At 47.9% G+C, this 18,265-nt stretch overlaps 1 protein-coding gene across 3 annotated transcripts in view; it reads left to right on the top strand.

Moving 5' to 3' along the window:
- The window catches only part of MIS18BP1 (MIS18 binding protein 1), a 1,508,798-nt gene that overhangs the window by 139,610 nt on the left and 1,350,923 nt on the right, over nucleotides 1-18,265 (top strand). The gene's annotated exons all lie outside the window — the stretch shown is intronic.

Consider the following 18,265-nt stretch of genomic DNA (forward strand, 5'->3'; position numbering starts at 1 on the left):
ACCGGTGCATCTTCCAACCAGAAGCACTATAAAAGGGTCTGTTTTAGATCTTAGTAGCTCTGTATCCCTTTGTGTTTTTCTGCATGCTCCTGAATTGGTTTCTACAGTCCATCTGCCCCAAATGTGCGCCGTCTTTCCTAACTCTGTCTACCTGCTTCCCCTCGTAGGAGTTCTACGGCAGCAGCCAAGAGCTCTGGCATCACAGCAGCTGTGGTTTCTTCCCCCTCGCTTCCAGTTTCTAACATTGCCAGGGAATAATATTAACACCACAGCAAAGCCATTCAGCTTCTAGACACTCACTTTTCATCCTCTTTGAGTTCCAGCTTCCCAAGCCACAAGTCCCCGGTCATCAACCAACCCTCCAGGCATTTCTGCTACAATAAACCAATTCCCTGCTCTCTAAGCCAGATTAGAGCGTAATATATTTAATCACTGTTTATGTGCAGTGTTGTGATGCTAATCACTCGTCCTGTACCCTGATGTATGACTGCTTTGCCGATCCACAGAAGAGGGAGGGAGACTCTGCTACAGCCTCCTCAGAAGAAGCCGCCTGTTCACAGGATGACTGTTCCTCTTCTGGGATATCAGCCACACGTTCTTTAAAGGTTTGGTACTTTGGTTGAATGTATCTAGTAGGAATAAAGGGCATGATTGCAGCGTTTGAGCTCCCTGTTCATTACTTGCCAGACAGCGAGTTCAAATATAGCTAGGTTTGCACTTTTTAAAATCTCATTTTATCTTTCAGCAAAGGTATCGTGATATCAGAATTTTATGCCCTTATGAAGTGATCTTTTTTTCATGGCTTTTCTATAAAAAAATAGAGTTTACCTAGCCCTGGTATATTTTGAAGTAACCAGCACAATTCCACCTCTGCTACTTCTCTCCTGATCTGCCGAACCTTTTGTAGCCTCGCCACCTTGATTATTATAGCAGATTGATCATGCCTCTCCCAACATCCTTGGTCGGCAACAATAAAACCCTTCTGATTGACATCCTCTGCCTCCCTGGATGCACCCAAAAATCTTGAAGCGTCAGTTCATTTTCGAACCTCTTTATTTTCATTATGCTAGAGGCTGGACATTGTTCAAAAGTGTGCAGTTACTTTTGGGTCCCTGACTGCCCCACTGTGCTTGCTATAATAATGTCCCCTTTCTCATTTTTTCCACAGTGTTTGTATTGTAACTTGCACTCCTTTGCATTAATGCTTGCACCATGGCATTTTTTCTTGTGCAGTCTCTCTCGAGGGAACCCGTAAGGGTGCAGAAGTAAGACTCTGACACAGACGGGTCATAGTGTTTGCTTTAAACTTTTATTCAAGAGTAAAATGAAAAACAAAACCTTTTCTCGTCCTAACTCTAAGAGGGGTTTTCCTACCTTAACAGAAATGACTATAGCCAGAATGTCCAAAGCAAAAGTCCCAATGTCCAGTGTCCATCCTAACTCTGTGCCTTACACACTAATTAACTCAAAGGAGATGTCTTCTTGGTCCTGAAGAATGATAAGATTTTCCCAATGTGGCTTCAGCCACTCCTTAGCAGCTGGGGAAGAGTCTTGCTTTCCCTGCCTTCCTCAGGCTTACAACATAGTTCCTTGGGGTGCCAGACCCTGGTTGGCAGCTTTGGATTCCTCTCGCCATACACTGTGCTGAGAAGAACCTGGATGCCCTCCCTGATCCTGGTGTGCAGACCTGGTTCCTTCTCACCAGGTACTGCAACTAAGAAGAGTAGCCTGGATGCCCTGCCCAGGCTGTAGTGGGTCATACAGACTTGGCTCAGTAACCTGCCTAGTACTTTGAGCTTTCCCTTAACTTCTAATTATCTTTATTTGGGTGCGTGTCCCCAACTCGCAATTCCGGCTTTAGATTTCCTTTCTGTGGGCTTGGTTTACTCTCCTGCCATGCCTTAGTACAAGTCCATGTACCTTTTTGCTTTCCTTCCACTGTTTTGGGCTCCCAGCCCCCCCCCTTTCCCAGCATTACGTTTTGTGCAACCACCTCCTTGAGCCTTGTGAGCCTTCTCGACTTCCTGTGTACCTTGTGGTGTGGTTTACGCGAGTGTCTGCTCCCTTGAGGTAGCTGGGCTCGTTTGGTGGACTCTACTCTCCCTGAGCTTCACTTGCTCTGCAGTGGATCTGCAGTCTTCTTTTCTTCCAGGACAGCGTGGTCTCACACTCTTGCGCTTCCCGGGTTTCTGGGGTTCCCAGAGTCTTAGTCTGCCTTCGGGCCTTGCAGTCCTCACGCCCTGGACCAGCCTTGGACTCCCTGTCTTGCTTTCAGCATCCCGGTCAGCACCCGCCTGCACGCCTGGCTCTACCTGACTCTTGCGGTTCCTCCAGGGAGGGCTTGATGTCCCATCAAGTCCTTCTTCAGTTTAGATCTGGTTTCTTCCAATCAATTGTCACAAACCACTTCACTGGTAAAAGTGGTTGCAATGGTCCTTCAGTATTGCTCCGCACTCCCTGCTTGTCTCAGCACTAAGTGAGTGCTGATGTGGTAACTCACTAGGACTTTTCCTCCTCTTCATAGTTGGACAGCTTTAGAAAAGTACATAGGGTCTGAGAGTAGGATTGAAGGAGAATAGGATGCAGGAAAGGTGGGGTAACTGTGGAAGGGGGGTCTAGGGTAATGTGATTGATGGGAATACTGCATTCTCCCGATGTGGTAGTCACCTGTCCAAAAGGGGGTGTCCCCTCCCATGAGATCCACCCGCTGAGCACCACCCCCATGGGGACTATCCGGCAGCAGCCCCACCACCCTGGCCTCATGGGAAGGGCCTCCCCATCAGGAGCAGTGACAACATTGTGGGATTCATCACATAATCCTATGATTGCCATCTCTTGCTTAGTTAGTTGGGTGCCAGTCCGAGATCCTTGCCTTCCACTTGCATAATTTGAAATGGTCAAAGGCCCAAGCTGGATTGGAGAATCCTTAAAGTGCAAGCACCGAGCATTGGTGCAGCATCAGACCAGTTCCTCAACTGGTCATGGCCCCTACAGTCATCTGATATGATGTAGCTGTTAAGTGTCTGGAGGTGCATATGCCCTTATACTTCTGTTCCTTTTCTTCACAAAGCAGAGATGCCATTCCGGGAATTTGATTTTGATTTCGTTCTTGCTTTAGCCTGTATGTCAAGGCAAATGTTGTTCTCAAATCAGCTGTGGTGGTATGTTTGGTGTCTGGGGATGGCTCATGGCATAGACTCATGTAGCTCTTATTAAGCCATGAATCCCATGATATGTCCCAGGTCTGAGAAGGGTTTAGCGAGGGGTCAGAAATGCGAGACAACTTTGAAGGTTTTTGAAAAGATGCCATTTTATTAACTCAAAAGGTTCGATAAACGCCTCACTATCCCTTCCCTGATTAGGATTTCCCTGCCTCAAATAACCTTAAGAAAACACTCTAAAAAAGGTTTCTGTCCCTCACACTTAAACATACACCAAATTAACAAGGTAAAATATGGCAGTTCAAAAATAACCAATGCAATCGTTTTTTTTTCTTTTTAATGTTTTTTTCTCTTCTTTTTAATGTTTTCTTTATTGGCATTTGAGACAAAGAAATGCACAGACACCCACCCTAACAAGATGGGGTACTACAAATCTGCACAAAATTGGCAGTACTCTTAACCTCTTAAGTGCCATTGAGGTTCCTCCCCAGTGCCAATGTTTTTTTTTTAAAATCGCGGTATTCACCGCCCAAACCCGCCAGCATTTTCCCCCCTCAACCCCTTAAGTGCCACCGACGAGCCGGCTCGTCGGTGGCAACCTGGAGCGGTTTTTACCGACGAGCCGGCTCGTCGCTGGCATTTAAAGGGTTAAAGGGAAAGGGACAAAAACAAACAACCACCCATCCACTAGCACACAACCGACAAACCAATCCCCCCCCCCCTGGCACCTCTCCCTTACCTCTCCCGGTAGCCTCCCAGCAGCATTATCATTGCAGTAGCATATTCCATACTTCAAATGCCTATCATCTAGGACCCTGGAAGGCAATAAAGGGCCTTGACCACACATACCGTCCTCCACATGATCCCAAGAGGACAACATGATTGAGGTCATATCATATCCAGGATAAAATGGAATACCCAGATATCCCATAACTGTACCATTACACTGCAACCTAACCAAGCACACAATTCCAAGCCGACTAAGCATCACGCCAGCCTGTAATCCGCCATTTGTATAATTAGAGTGAATATCCAGGCTTGTTCCCAAAACTTTAGCCGTAGGCCAAACCAGGAGGTATGACAGATGCACATACACCCTACTGATTGCTCTATGATCGTGCCAAATCCTAGTCAGGCTTGCAAGTGTTAATATGCTTCCGGGCCTCGTCCCGTCCAACAAACTCCTTCCGGCACTGATCTCACCCTTTCCGCAGGCGCTCTAGGGGGGATGCGTGTCTGAGGGTGGAAACGCTGCTTGCACAAATGTATCCGAGGCAGCAACATTTGTGATCACTTCCCTCATCCTGCCATACACAGCCCTATGCCAGGCAGCAGATTTGGCCAGTGCTCATCTCTCCAGGGCCGCACACCAGACCTCAATTCTGGGTCCCTCAGCCAACTTCCAAGCCATTGCAATTCTCTGCCTAGCCAGTACGCAAATTAGGTCTTTTATCTGGATGAGATGTGCTATGTGTTTTCCCCCCTCTCGGGTATATTACCAAGAGACAAGCTTCTGCGGGCCACTCAAGCATCAGTATCCCCACCTCGGCCACACTCTCTATTGCTAGCCAGAATCTCTCAATAATCTGGCAGGTCCAAAACATGTGAAAGAAATCAACTACATTATGTGTCCATCTAGAGCAATTCAGTTATCCTGCTCCCCTGAACCATTAAATGCCATAGAGGAACCTGTAGGGGGCTGTGAGGATAGCTCAGGGGCAATGCGTTTGTCTTGGAAGCAAGACAACGCATAGCAACGGTTCGAATCCCGGTCTTGCGCTTAGAAACTGGCCTTTGGTATCAAGGGTGTTATAAAAGAAGAATTATAATGCAGGCCCTGTGTGTAATATACAGCTTTGTAAGTTTAAATCTAGAATTCCTGGAGAACCTTTTGGAAAAACACCAGTGCCCTTTCCCATTCTACATCAATGAATGTCTTGCCGATTTCTTCCTCCCATTTTGCACCTACCGCCACTATCGGTTCACTACGTCTATTCTCTGGATCTTATGCACATAGGCCAGTTCATCCCCAGCGAGAGCCACGAGCGGCATATTCGGAGAGTAGGTTATTCGGAGAGTAGGGGTCCGGTGTCCAAACATCTTCCATACCCTGTGCCACAATGCCCTAATCAATGTAAGGAGCCAGGCCTGAGGCGGAGGACCGGACACATTGGCCCACAGGACCGCCTTAAATAAAATACAGCTCAATTGACAGCTGCAAAAGTATCATGTCGAACGAGACTTTGTCCGCTAGCCAACTAACCACAAACTGCAGCTGGCCCGCCAAATAATAAAGCTCAAAGTGGGGCAGTCTAATTCAGCCACCACTTTAGTCCTTTTGCAAGATGTTAAGTGCAATTGTGATTTGCCCACACCCACAAAAATGTCCTCACCACCGAATCCAAGTCTATAAAAAACCTCCTAGGAATGTTATAAGGTTTATTGGTGAAATGGTATAGCTGACGGGCCAACCAATACAATAGTTACTTTCAGATAAAAATCAATGTTGCTCCTTCCAATCTAGATGAATTTCCCTTCTGCAGATTTAAGCAGGATTCTGTTCAGAAATTCCAAACAAAAGTTCAGGAAATCATGTCTCTTAACAAAGTTCCAGCTCAAGTCTTTGTTCCACTTTGATGTTAAATGTTCCAAGATTGTGTTCAACCAACAGTTCACAAGTGCTAAACAAAGTTCCCACCTTCTCTTGGTGACAAAGACCTTTAAACATCTTCTCATCAGCCTAGAATAATTCCTTGCTTCATTGGTTTTAACAACAAAAATGGTCTTTATTATGATATTTCAGCCACAGTACACACAATCAATTGGTTGACCATGTCAAGCACTTCTGCAGTAGTTCAAAAAGGATCAGGGACACCCCCGCAGCCCCTACTCCCATTAGTCGGTGTAGTGGGGGTCCTCCATTTTATTACCACGCAAAGGCGCAGTAATGAAAGGGGCAACATTATTCGGTGCACATTTTAGTATTGTTTTCTTGTTTCAATGTTTATTAACTTTCAGGATGCTTCTGCTTTAATTCACCAAAACACTAAGTGATTCTTCAACTGCTTCAATATTGTTAACCACACCACAGTAATTCAATGGCTCCCACGTGGTCCATTCATCTGCCAGGCTTATCACGACAAAGTTCTCTGTACTGGTGTAAGCCCCTGCCAGCACAGGTCAATGTCTTACAACACTCTCTGACCTGGTGTGATCTCCTGCCAGGCCAGAAGAAAATACTACTTGTAGGTACTTTAGTGGTTAAGGTTAGTAATATCTTGTGCTTCACAATTTCAAGTATATGAAATGCTTTAAGGGAAACGAGAACCACACTGGTGGTGTTTATTACACCTGTGTATCTGCCACACACGGCAGGTCATGCTCCTCTTCACTCTGAAAATTCTCTTTCAGAAAGGCAGCTGGCCTGCCATTCTTGTTTCTTTCCTTCTCTGTCAACTAACTGCTGATCAGGATTCTGCTCCACTTTCACACTTCTTTGGCTTTGCCAATGTGGGCGTAAGCCATTCTCATTTGAGTCCACTTTTCTAGAGGGGCAACAGTCTTTATCATTGCTCAAAATCTTAACCACCTTCTTTTGGTTTCAGCAATTATGGTTCTTTTGTAATTGCCTAGGTTTACTTCTCTTTTGGCAACAATGGTTTCTCTTTCCTTCTACATGTATTGCCCTCTTTTGTTGTCTCTGACTTTGCCCCACAATGTCACTATCGCACTTCTCTGGTATGATTATCCAGTTCTTAATTTGCCCTCTGCCCATTCTTAAATCAGCTTGATTCACATTAGAAATAATAATCTGCTTTGGGTTAGTTCGATATTCAAAAAGTAACTTCTTCCACTTTAATGCTACATGGTTAATCTCAAATGTGAGATTCAATTGCCTGGACTTGGCAAGCAGGCGGTTATGGAGTACTACGGGGGTCACAATGTAACGGTGGGCTCACTGGATCTGGCGTGCGCGTCCGTTCACCTTGTTGCCTCCAGGTCTTCTGCTTTAGTTTCTCTGCGCGGCCCAGAAATCTCCTCTGCACGGCTTCTCATGGTCTACGTCTGTCAGTTTCAGAGCTCTGTCGGCTCCCACGGCAACACGGAACTCCTCTGTCCCCTGTGCTCATCTGACAGTGGGAAAAGCTGCAAAATGGTACACCTGCTGCGAACGTGAGCTGCAGAGACCCACTCTGGACCGTCATCACAATTACATACTGGTCGGGTCCCGCCGTCTCCGCTCACGTCTTCCTTCTGTTTCAGCTGCCACGTAAAGCAAACAAAACTGCTCCTCATGCTACTACTGTGGTCTCCTCCTATTTCTCTAATGGCCTGCACTCGAGGGGGCTTTTTATGCCTCCCAGTCCTCCTCATGTGTGGGTCAGACCTCCTGATTGACTGCAACTTGCAGTCTTGTGTCTCTGAAGTCCTCTTCCTCGTCCCAGTACCCTGGGAATTATGGGACTTGAAGACACTAGAGTCCAGTTTGATTTTCACAGTGAAATTAAGCACATTAAGTTCACTGCTCGTCTCAGTTATATTATCACATAGAATCCCATAATGGTTACACAAAGTTTGGGGCATTATTAAAGAATGGGATTTCTCAGGGTTTAAATTGATGGCAATTACAGATTCCTCTTCCTTATTTCTCGGGGACTTATAAAAGCTCACACTTCTATACATGTCCTTAACCCTTAAAGGATGTTTCTTATTTCTAACACCCGACTGACTAACAGAGTCTTGACCCCCAGTCTGGCAGTTAAATGGAGTAAATAATGTTTCTTGCTGACAACAGGCTATTGGGTATTAAAGATATTCTTTCTCTTGAGGAAGACAAATACCACACCTCATCCCACAAAGTCCTCCGTTTCTCCCAGGCTAATGCCACCCTCAGGGTCAGGTTCAGGAAGCGTCTGCCTTTGCCTGGCCACCTAGTAGGAGTTTTTAGGTAGGGTTTCTGTGAGGACTCTGCAAGATTCATCACAGGTAAGGGAAGCCATACTTTAGTACAAGTCTCCATCGTGAGGCTCAGCACAGCTGCTCTGGAACCGGAAACAGTTTGCAGAGGATCAGGAGCTGGCTATTAACCATTACCCATAAGCACCCGTTCCATGGGTGGTAGCGGCCCAGTGCCTGAGTTGCCAGGGCCTTTAACAAGGGTCCCAGTCCCATTACCACCCCTTCCAGTCCATGGAACGGGTGCTTGTAGCTATTAGCACCCCAGGTTTTCATTCTGGAAACCCAGGATGCTGATAATGTTTTATCTATGAATGAATGGGGTGCTTCGTAGCATCCCGTTCATTCATACAAAAAACTGACTCCACATGGCCGCCACTGAGCTGGAAGACTGGGCTCCAAGCGGAGCCCCTCTTCCAATTCCATGGCGGCCAGAAGGAAGACTGAGGGCCGCCGCTGAAGGAATCAGTTAAGTGGGGTAAGGGAAGGGAGGGTGGAAGATGGCATGGTGGGAGAAACAGCCGTCGGGTTGCTTGCAACACAGACTTCGATCATGGAATTCAGCCTGCGTTCGGAGAAACGTATTGGTTGCTCCCCCCCCCTGGGTACTAATAACATGAATTGCACGATTTCTTTGCTCCAAGAAGTAATGCCACCAGGACCTGTACCAGGGGTTACAAAAACAGCTACCAGGAAGTACCAATCTATGGTTTACAGATGATTCGGATGGTTGTGTTCCCCTTTAAAACCTTATTCTCCACTCACATGTAGACTTTGAGTCCGTCACTGCTGGCAATATACCATTCACTCACTTGTGAAGATCTGAGAGTAAGAAACTGACACAAGGGTGGTAGATTGATAAAAACATTTATTCAAGACAAAATAAGGGGGTCGGAGAAAGTCCTACCGTACCCTATCTCTATATGAGGGGTTTCCCAACCTCAACAAAACGAACTAATGATAATGTCGGTGTCAGGATGTTCAATTAGAGTCCACCGTCCTGTGTCCAAACCCTATCCTATCTCTCACCAACTGAATGCAAGAAAAAGGTGAAAAGGGAAATGTCTCTTGACTGCTGACCTGCAGCTCGATCTTCTTGTTCAACCCAAAAGTTCCAAGTTCAAAGACCGTGTAGAAAAGCAAATATAAATTCCATAAGGCTGGAGTTGATTCCCTGTCCCCCCAAACCTTCTCTGTTCTCCACAAAGTAGATTTCTTTAAAGGTTCAAAACCGGTATATGGAGGTAAATGAAAGGTCTATAAGGTTTAGGGTTTGATTCCCTCTTCCCCAGGTCTTTTCAGTTTATCCAAGTTTGTTCTTTGTGAGCAGACCCGCCTCCCACAGCTGCGACAAACTAAAAGAGCTTGTTTTCTCTCAAGCTGTGCATACGTTCCATAAGGCTTGGGGTTCGATTCCCTTTCCCCAAAGCCTTTCTTGTATTCCACAAAGTGTATTCTTTATGAGCAGACCTGCACCCCAGGGCTGCGACATGGTGAAATAGGTTGGCTCTTTCTCCCAAGCTGTGCTGCAATTATTCTTCTAATTTCTTGTGGGTCCCGACCCCCATTCACAATACCCGTCTTCTTGGCCCACTCTCTTGCCAACTAGGATATACCAGGTCATTCACTTTCACCCACAGCCTTGGTTTACTCTTCTGCCAAGGCCTTCAAGTGTTCTCAGCACCTACAAAGTTCTTATTCTTCTTGAATATAGTTTAGGGAACACTTTCCCAGCCAGGGTCCCAGACCCTCTTCACGTATTCACTCACAATGTTCTTGTTCTCCAATCTTTTTCTATCCCACAGCCCTGGTTTACTCTCCTGTCAGGGTCTGTGAATGTCTCTTGTATCTTCAATATTCTTAATTCCCCCTCTTATGAATTAGGGTGTCTTTCTCATATGGTCCCAAACTCACTATACTGCTTTCCTTACATTAGCATCCTGCTTCGCTCACTCCACAGCCCTGGTTTAGTCTCCTGCCATGGTCTGAGTGTCATTTATTACTGCAAAATTTGTTGGATCCCAGACCCCTTTCACTAGGACTCTCGGCCATGGTACTTGTTCCTTCGCTCCACTTTGTGCCCCAGGAACTCCCTGTCTCCGCAACCTTGAGACTAGCCATCCTTGTATCTGTAGGCTTTTGGCCTCGTTACTCTGGTTGTTCTCGTGTCTCTCAGAAGTTGTGGCGTCCCATCTGGTGCAGTGGAACCTTCTGCTGTCCTTTGCGTACTCTCCTTGCAGTCTCCCGTTGCCTGGATATCGGCGCAGCAGCCTGGCTAACCAGCAGGTCCATTTTCCTCTCTCCCGGTCTCCTTCCCACTTTCAGTTCCTTGTGGGTCTGCCCTCCCCCAGCGGATCATCTGCTTCTACCTGCTTGGTGTCTGCATGGCCCTTACAAAGGGTCCACACCAAGCTTTGAGTATCGTTTCTGAGGCACCCCTTGATGCTGTCCCTGTGTTATTATTGGTGCACTGTTATAGGGATCTTTCTCCATTGATGGAGGTTGTAAAGCAACAGGCCTTAGCGCACCTGGAGTGGAATTTGAATAAAGCATCTCGTCTGCAAACCTTTGAGTCATCAGCGGAATGAGGAGTTAGGATATATATCTGACACGTTTGGTGTTTATTAACCATACCTTACGGTGAACAAACTGACCCAGGATGCCTGTCAACTGGACATATCCACTGAACTAGTCTTTAAAAAAAACTGCAGTATGTTCTTTCAGAAGTGCTTAGGCTTGCTGAGTCTCTTGCTTTGTCTGCCATGTTGGCTACCTGGCTTGCACATAAACTGATATCCTGGTGTTGGATGCTTAGTTGGTGGTCATACATCTCTTCCTTGGGGCTTTACAGAAACCTTCACATGCCATGTTGCAATTGTCTTCAGCTTCGCCACCAATATGCAAGAAGCACTGGCTAGCTCATGGACACCCTGTCTTTCCGTCTACGCACAGGGCCAGTGACACAGGAGTGGTGAGCATGAGGCATTTTTGAATATGCATGTCTGCTTTTTCAACGTATCTACAAAATAAGATCATTTACATTCCTTTGACAGGGAGTAGCTTTTCGGCTTGAAGGTTAGTGACTCCTTAGAGAAGTTTAAGACTTTCAAAGCTACTGCACCTTTTTGAGCTTTTCTGCTCCTGGTCTGCAAGTCTTCCCTTTTCTTTTTTAAAAAAAAACCTTTTTTTTATTGAAACATGGTAAAGCCCCCCGGAACAATAACTCTTACCCCCCCCTCCCCCCGACCCCCTCCACACCCACTTGAGGCACATCTGCTCAGCTTCTGGCCCAGTACTTCCATGCACCAGTCACCAAAGTTCATTGCAGATCCACCTTTTTTAAGCATTGTGGGCACCACATTACCCGAAGGTCATCTTTATGAAAATGCAGAATTTCTCCCCAGTCGTTTTCAAAGTTATGGACATGGTTATTCATGGCGTATGTCGCCCATTCGAGTGCGATGGTTTCCCATATCTTTCGCAACCAGTCCTGCATCCTGGGTATCTCTGTGATTTTCCATCTCTGCGCTATTAACCTCATAGCTGCCAGTGTTAGGATCACCCTCGCGTTCTCTCGAGCTCTGGGTTCCCCCCCTTGCGGAGCCCTCTCTAATCCCCAACAGAATTTGCTCCGGCGGTCGAGCCTCCCCAAAACCGAAGGCCTGCTCTTGTGCCCTCTGGACCTCTTGCCAAAAGGCTACATTTTCGAACTCCACCAGATGTGTTCTGCCGTGCCTATCATCCCGCAGCCCCTCCAACAGTCCCCTGTGGTTCCCGGTTATAGCCTGTGCAGTCGGGCTGGTGTGTAATACCAGCCTAATAGGATCTTGTACCATGCTTCTTGCAGTTGGGATGCTCTTGCCAATTTGGGAATCTTTCTCCACAGCCTTTCCCACTCCTCCCTTCCTATCTCTCTCCCCAATATTTCCTCCCATCTCCTCATATAGGACCATTGCTGCCTGTCAGTTGCGTTGTCCAATATCTTGTATAGGTTTGGGATTAATCCTTTAGACCCGTCGTTTAATAGGAGGAATTTTTCGAATTGCGTTTTATCCCTATTTGCTGCTTCCTTATCCCTGGGGTTCAGTACCCAATGCCTTATTTGCGCATACCGGAGTCTTTCCCCCTCGTTCACCCGATTTTCCCTTTTACAGTCCACAAAGGATAATATCCCCCCCACCCCCCGAACATGCCTCCCAGCCTCCTACATCCCCCGTTCTGCCTCTGTGTAAATGCGCCCTTCTCCATACCTGGTGTAAAGTCCCCATTATTGAAGATGGGCGTGAAGGGGGACAGAAATGTCGTTATCCCCTTGGTTCTCACTAACTTGTCCCAGTTATCCGCTACTAGTTTGGTTACAGAGCTTTTATATAGGTGCGTTGGCCTGCTATTTTTCGGTAACCACAGGACTTCCACAAGGTTGTGATGTGTGACCACCCTATCCATTTTAACCCACTGCTTGTTTTGCCCTCTTTCCCCTTCCTGGAGCCATTCCCTAATTTCCCTCAATTGCGCAGCTCCATAGTACTGTTGAAAGTTCGGTAACGCCAGTCCCCCCTCCCTTTTGGGTGCCACCATTGGGTTCCTACTAACCCTCGCTCTTTATCCCTCCCATATAAATTCGTTAGTCAGGGTTTTTAACTCCCTGAAGAGGCTTGCTGGCACCTAAAGCTTGGAATAGGTACAACTGTGGGAGAGTGACCATTTTCACTGCGGCTAGTCGACCCAGCCACGAGACCCAGAGGTTCCTCCACCTCTGGAAGTCCCGCTTAATGCCCTTCAACAGTGGGGGATAATTGGCCGCATACCAACCCGCGAGGTTCGCCGTGATTCTCACCCCAGGTATCTAATTCCCCCTGGGCTCCACACAAAGGGGGTGCTTGCCCTCAGAGCGTCCCGTTCCCCTGCCTTCAGAATTGAGCTTAATATTTCAGATTTACTAATATTCACCCTCCGGCCAGATACCTCCCCAAATTCCTCCAGCAGGGTTCTACTTGCCCGGATAGACTCAATTGGTGTTGTCAAGGTGAGAAGCATATAAACTGTGAACGCTGCTACTTTTTGCTGTCTCCCCACCCACCCCCCAAACGGGATGCCCCATATCCCTTCCGTCTCCCTTATCGCTTGTAGGAGGGACTCTAAGTAAAGTGCGTACAACATCGGGGAGAGTGGGCATCCTTGTTTTGTCCCTCTGCTCAGCCTAAAGGGCCTTGATAGTGTGCCGTTCGCTGCCACTCTCGCCGATGGTGTCCGATAGTTCGCCCGAACCATTGTCAGGTACTCTCCTTCGTTACACATCTGTTGCATCACCCGAAATAGAATGGACCACTCCGTGCGGTCAAATGCCTTTTCTGCATCCAATGGCAATAAGACTGCGGGAGTGTCCATTTGTTGTACCCTTTCCACCAGGTGCGCCACCCTACGGATGTTGTCTGCCGTTTGCCTGCCCCGAATAAAACCTGCCTGATCCGGGTGGACCAAGTCCGGGAGGTATGTTTCTAGCCTATTTTCCAAGATCTTTGTGTATATCTTGGCATCTGCATTTATCAATGCAATCGGCCGGTAGAATGTCCTCAACTCTGGGTCCTTATTGGGTTTAAGAATAAGGGTTAGCTTGGCTTCCTCCATGGATGGATCTATCTTGCCTGTTGACCTGAATGTATTGAAGACGGATGTCATCTGTGGGATAAGGGTGGTTGTGAATGTTTTATAAAAGGTGGCGTTGTAGCCATCTTGGCCCGGGGCCTTATTTGGCGGTAGGTTCCCTATTACTCTTCTTACTTCATCTTCTGAGATCTCCCGATTAAGAGCCTCTTGCGCCTCCCTCCCAATCTTTTGCAGCTTCACCCTTTCCAGGAACTGTGCCTGTTTACTGGGCTGGGGGTTTTTTGATGCGTAGAGGGATTCATAGAATTCTGCCAGCGTTTCCTGAATGTCCCCGGACCGTGTGACCCGCTCCCCTGTTGTCGTTTTTAAGGACGTGATTGCATTCTTTGAGGTCGCACCCCTCAGTAGACGTGCCAGAAGCACGGCTGCCTTGTTTGCTTTGGCGTAATACTTTTGGCGGACGCAGAGTAGTGCTACCTCAGCCTTTTTAGTTCGGAGGACTTTCAATTGCCCTATCGCCCTCCTGTATTCCCTCATGGAGTGTCTAGACGGGTTGACCCAGCCTTTTGTCTAGCCGCCTCTACCTCGGCCTCAAGTTGTTCCTCCAACGCCCTCATTTGTTTCAAACTCTGCGCTGATGCTGCTTTTAACTCCCCGCGGAGAGTGGCTTTAAAGGCATCCCACCTAGTTTCCTCCCTCGTGTCCCCCTTCTTGTTATCTGTGAAGTTTTTAATTTTCGCTTTCATTTCCTCTGTAATTACTGGATCTCTAAGTAGGGACTTCAGGTATTTCCAACCCCACACACCTCTGTCCTTGCGCCCCAGCTCCATGTGAATGGCCACCGTCTTGTGGTCTGCTATACCAATAGGGCCCGTTGGTACATCACGGATCTGGCCCACCAGGCCCGCTGATACCCAAATGTAATCAATCCTTGACTGAGACCCGTGTACTCCCGATAGAAAAGTATAGCCCTCCTCATCCCCCTTCAACTCCTGCCAGGCATCCCGTAGTCCTGCCCTCCCAACCCTGTCTCTTAGATCTGCAGACATCCCCGCTCCCCCACCTCTACCAGGACCCCCAGACCTATCCCGCTCCTTGTCCCAGGTTATGTGTTGTACCCTGCTGGTGCTGCAAGGTCTCTCCCGTTGTTCACTCCGGGGTGCTGGCAAGGTGAGGGGGTGGGGGGGTCCAGCACAGCCCCGGTCTGATGGTGTTTCTGCGCTTGTCCAGACATCCCCTGGCCCCTCCACCCCCGGCTGTGGGGGTCCCCTTGCTCTGGTACGCTGCTTCCGAGGCTCCTCCACTTCCCCCATGCTGCCCAAGTGCTATCTCTGCCGGCCTCCGGTTGGGAGTTGAGGTCTGCTAGTCTCCTAACGGTTCCTCCTCTCTCAGCCGGGGCCCACCGTTGGGTGTCTCCCTGCCCCTCAGGCTGCTGTCCCGGCTCGGGTCCTCTGCCGGTGGGGGGGTGGGGGGGGGCTTGCCTCTGCTTCGCCTCCTGCCTCTGATGGAGCTCGGGCCGCTGGACCCCGTCCCCCTCGGTGGATGCTCTCGCGCAGCGTTCCCAGAGTATGTTGCTGTTCGGGGTCCTCCACCTCTGCTCCGCATTCGGGGCTGCCGTGGTCCACTGGTGCACCGTTCGGTTTGCTGTGCTGCGTTATCTCTGCACCCTGCGAATCTTTCCTCCTTCTTTGTGTTTCTTGCTGACCCGTTGGCGGGGTGGTGGGCACATTTTTGCCGTCAGGGTCTCGAGAGTTCCGTCGGCACTTCTACACTGTGCTGGCAGCCATCTTGGAATCAAGTCTTCCCTTTCTGGCGGTTTTACTACCCTGAACAGTTTTATTAAAAGGTCAGGACACCGCAGATTTTTCATGCTAGTTCGGTAGGAGTTTTTGGTTTCTCCTCAGAAAAGTTCATCCTGTTTTGGGCAGTCCAAAACCTTGTAAATGAAATGGACTTTGTACACCACTAGACTCAGATGGGAGTCAGGATCCAGCAGGCCTGCCTCAATGTAAACAAAGTACTGTATACCATTGGGTCCTGAATATAGTTGTGTGGTGTGACAAGTCAGATGAACTCGTCCCAGGGTCAAGGAGAAAAAAACTGAATTCCAACACTAAAACCCTGAAAATGTATACAAAATTCCACCTCTTCTTACAAGTTAAACCCAGAGATACCCTAAGCAACACCACTCTCTCAAGCTATTGAGATGAGAAAACTACAACTAGAGAGACAAGAGAATTTAAGCCCCAACCTTTTAGTCCTCTTTTTATTTTGTTGAGGAAATCTGACATCAAAAGAGGAGAGGGACCAAGATCGGTTTGGAACGAACGTAGTAGTAGCTGTGGAAGTAGTGCGAGATGTGCTTGCCGAGACACCAGCAATATTTGGAAGTGCTGTAGAAGTAGTAGTGGTGGCCGAAAAAGAAGAAAACTAAGGGACCAGCGAGGCACACAAGCGGGCACTCGAACCGGCTCGCTGCAATACCACCTGAGCCCACTGACTAGCACGGCGGATGGCGTAGGAAAGCAGGAGATATCCACACGCATATGCGCACAAGAGATTCAAGAAGTGAGTTACAATATAGAGACCCCTATGACACATACTAATTGGGTCAAAAGCGAGTAATAACAACCCCAATTGTTTATGTATAACAAGATGATGGGACTCCAAAAGCAAGTGAGGGGTCTGTGCATATAACGGATCCAACAGAAAAGCTGACAAAAAATGAAAAGACCAAGAACGGGGGTTGTGCCCCTGGCAAAGGGAAAGACCAGGGGAGGTGGATTTTCCCGCTTGGCATCAACTTCCTACTCGAGCTCTTCGCTCCTCCAAACGATGAGTTGGGGGAAGATCTTTCCACGGCTGGGGCCTCCCTCTGGAACAGCCTCCCTACCTCTCTGAAACTTGAACAGAACCATCTTTTCTTTGCTTCTACCTTTGCTCTTTCTCCGCCCTGCTGACCTGTCTGCCTCGGCACCAGGCTCCTGGTTACCCTCTAATTTTCAGGCCCAGGTCCCAGCCCATCCAGCCACACACCTGCACTGCCTTCTGGCAACCCTTGCACTTGGGTCTGTATCTGTAACCCGACAATCCCCTTACCTGCACTTATCTGACACCCCAGTCTGCACTTTAACCTTGCACTGCCACCTTGCTGGCTGCACTACCAACTGTTGTTTTTTTTATCTCTTGATCAGCACTTTCTACTCTTACCCTCTCCCTTGCACTTGCGCGTTCTCAATGTCACTGGGCCTAGTAAGATCGTTGTTTTGTCCTCCCTTGTTCCCCTCCCTTGCCTCGTTGCGCTCTGAAACACTTCTGGGTGAGCACAAAACAAATAAGGACCCGGGAAGGGAGTGTCCCCCTGGCATATCAAATCCACTATTGTAGTGGGTGTGGAGATTATTAAAAGGGTGCAAGAAGATTGCCGAGCATTGTTAGTTTCCCCCCAATGGCGAATTTTGTGGTATATTCAGTGTGAGGGTCAGAATGGGTTTTGGACACATGACGGTGAACAGTTATTTTGGACATCCTGACAAAGAATGGTCCGCTAGTTCGTTTTGTTGAGGCAGGGAAACCCCTCATAGAATTAGGGATAGGGAGGCTTTTTCCCAATCCCCTTTATCGTTTAAATAAAAGAAATTGTGAAGCATACAACTGTGTCCATCTCTCGTTACTCTGGCGTCCCACATAAGTTGTCCGTTCGTGGGATGTATGCTGGCTGATATAAACCAGGGAACCCTTAACCATCCCTGTGTGTCTCCGGTCAACAACCATCTATGGTCCTGACTATTAAGCAATTGTATGGACTGGAGTTTCAAATAGAAGTCTCTCCAGGGGAATCGGTACAAACCCTTAAACCTTTGGTGTTTCAAAGAACACTAAGTCCTCACGTCTCAACAGAGACTTCTTTTTAAAGGACGACCTCTGGCAGACATCAAACTACCATACTATGCGATAGGTCCCAATAGCAAACTTAACCTGGTTGTTGGGTGAAGAGACGACCTGCCACCCATTGGGCTATTGGGGACAATACCTAGTTTACAGAGACCCAGAAATGAACTCACCAGGTTAGCTTCAGAGGACTTACCCATTGGAGGGAGTATCATGGAAAAACTCTTGGGAGGACCACTTGGACTCGACGAGCTGACTAGGAGATTCGGGGAAGAAATCTTCCTGCTTGTCTCAGAACCTAGCCGGGTTGTCGAGGGAACCTTGTTCCAGAACATGTTTACTTTAGAGGCTTTATGCTTGTGGTTGAACACCAGATTCAGGCCGACCATGGTTCCAGGAAGGTCTTTAGTGGTAGCTATCCACCACCGACCAGTCTTACACCACAGGATAGTACAACCTTATAAAGGGGAGAACTTGGGGAAACTTCTTCCTGAACTTTGACCATTTGGCCCAACAGTTTAGGTGGAATGGGGAAGTAAAAAAATGCTACTTGGCACCACTACTAAAGGGAGAATTACAAACGGCGTATCAAAGCCTAAATCCCCTGGGAACCACTACCTTCGCTGAGATCAAGGACGGGTTACTTCAGC

The sequence above is a fragment of the Ambystoma mexicanum genome, chromosome 14 (assembly GCF_040938575.1).
Source record: "Ambystoma mexicanum isolate Mex_15411 chromosome 14, UKY_AmexF1_1, whole genome shotgun sequence".
NCBI lineage: Eukaryota > Metazoa > Chordata > Amphibia > Caudata > Ambystomatidae > Ambystoma > Ambystoma mexicanum.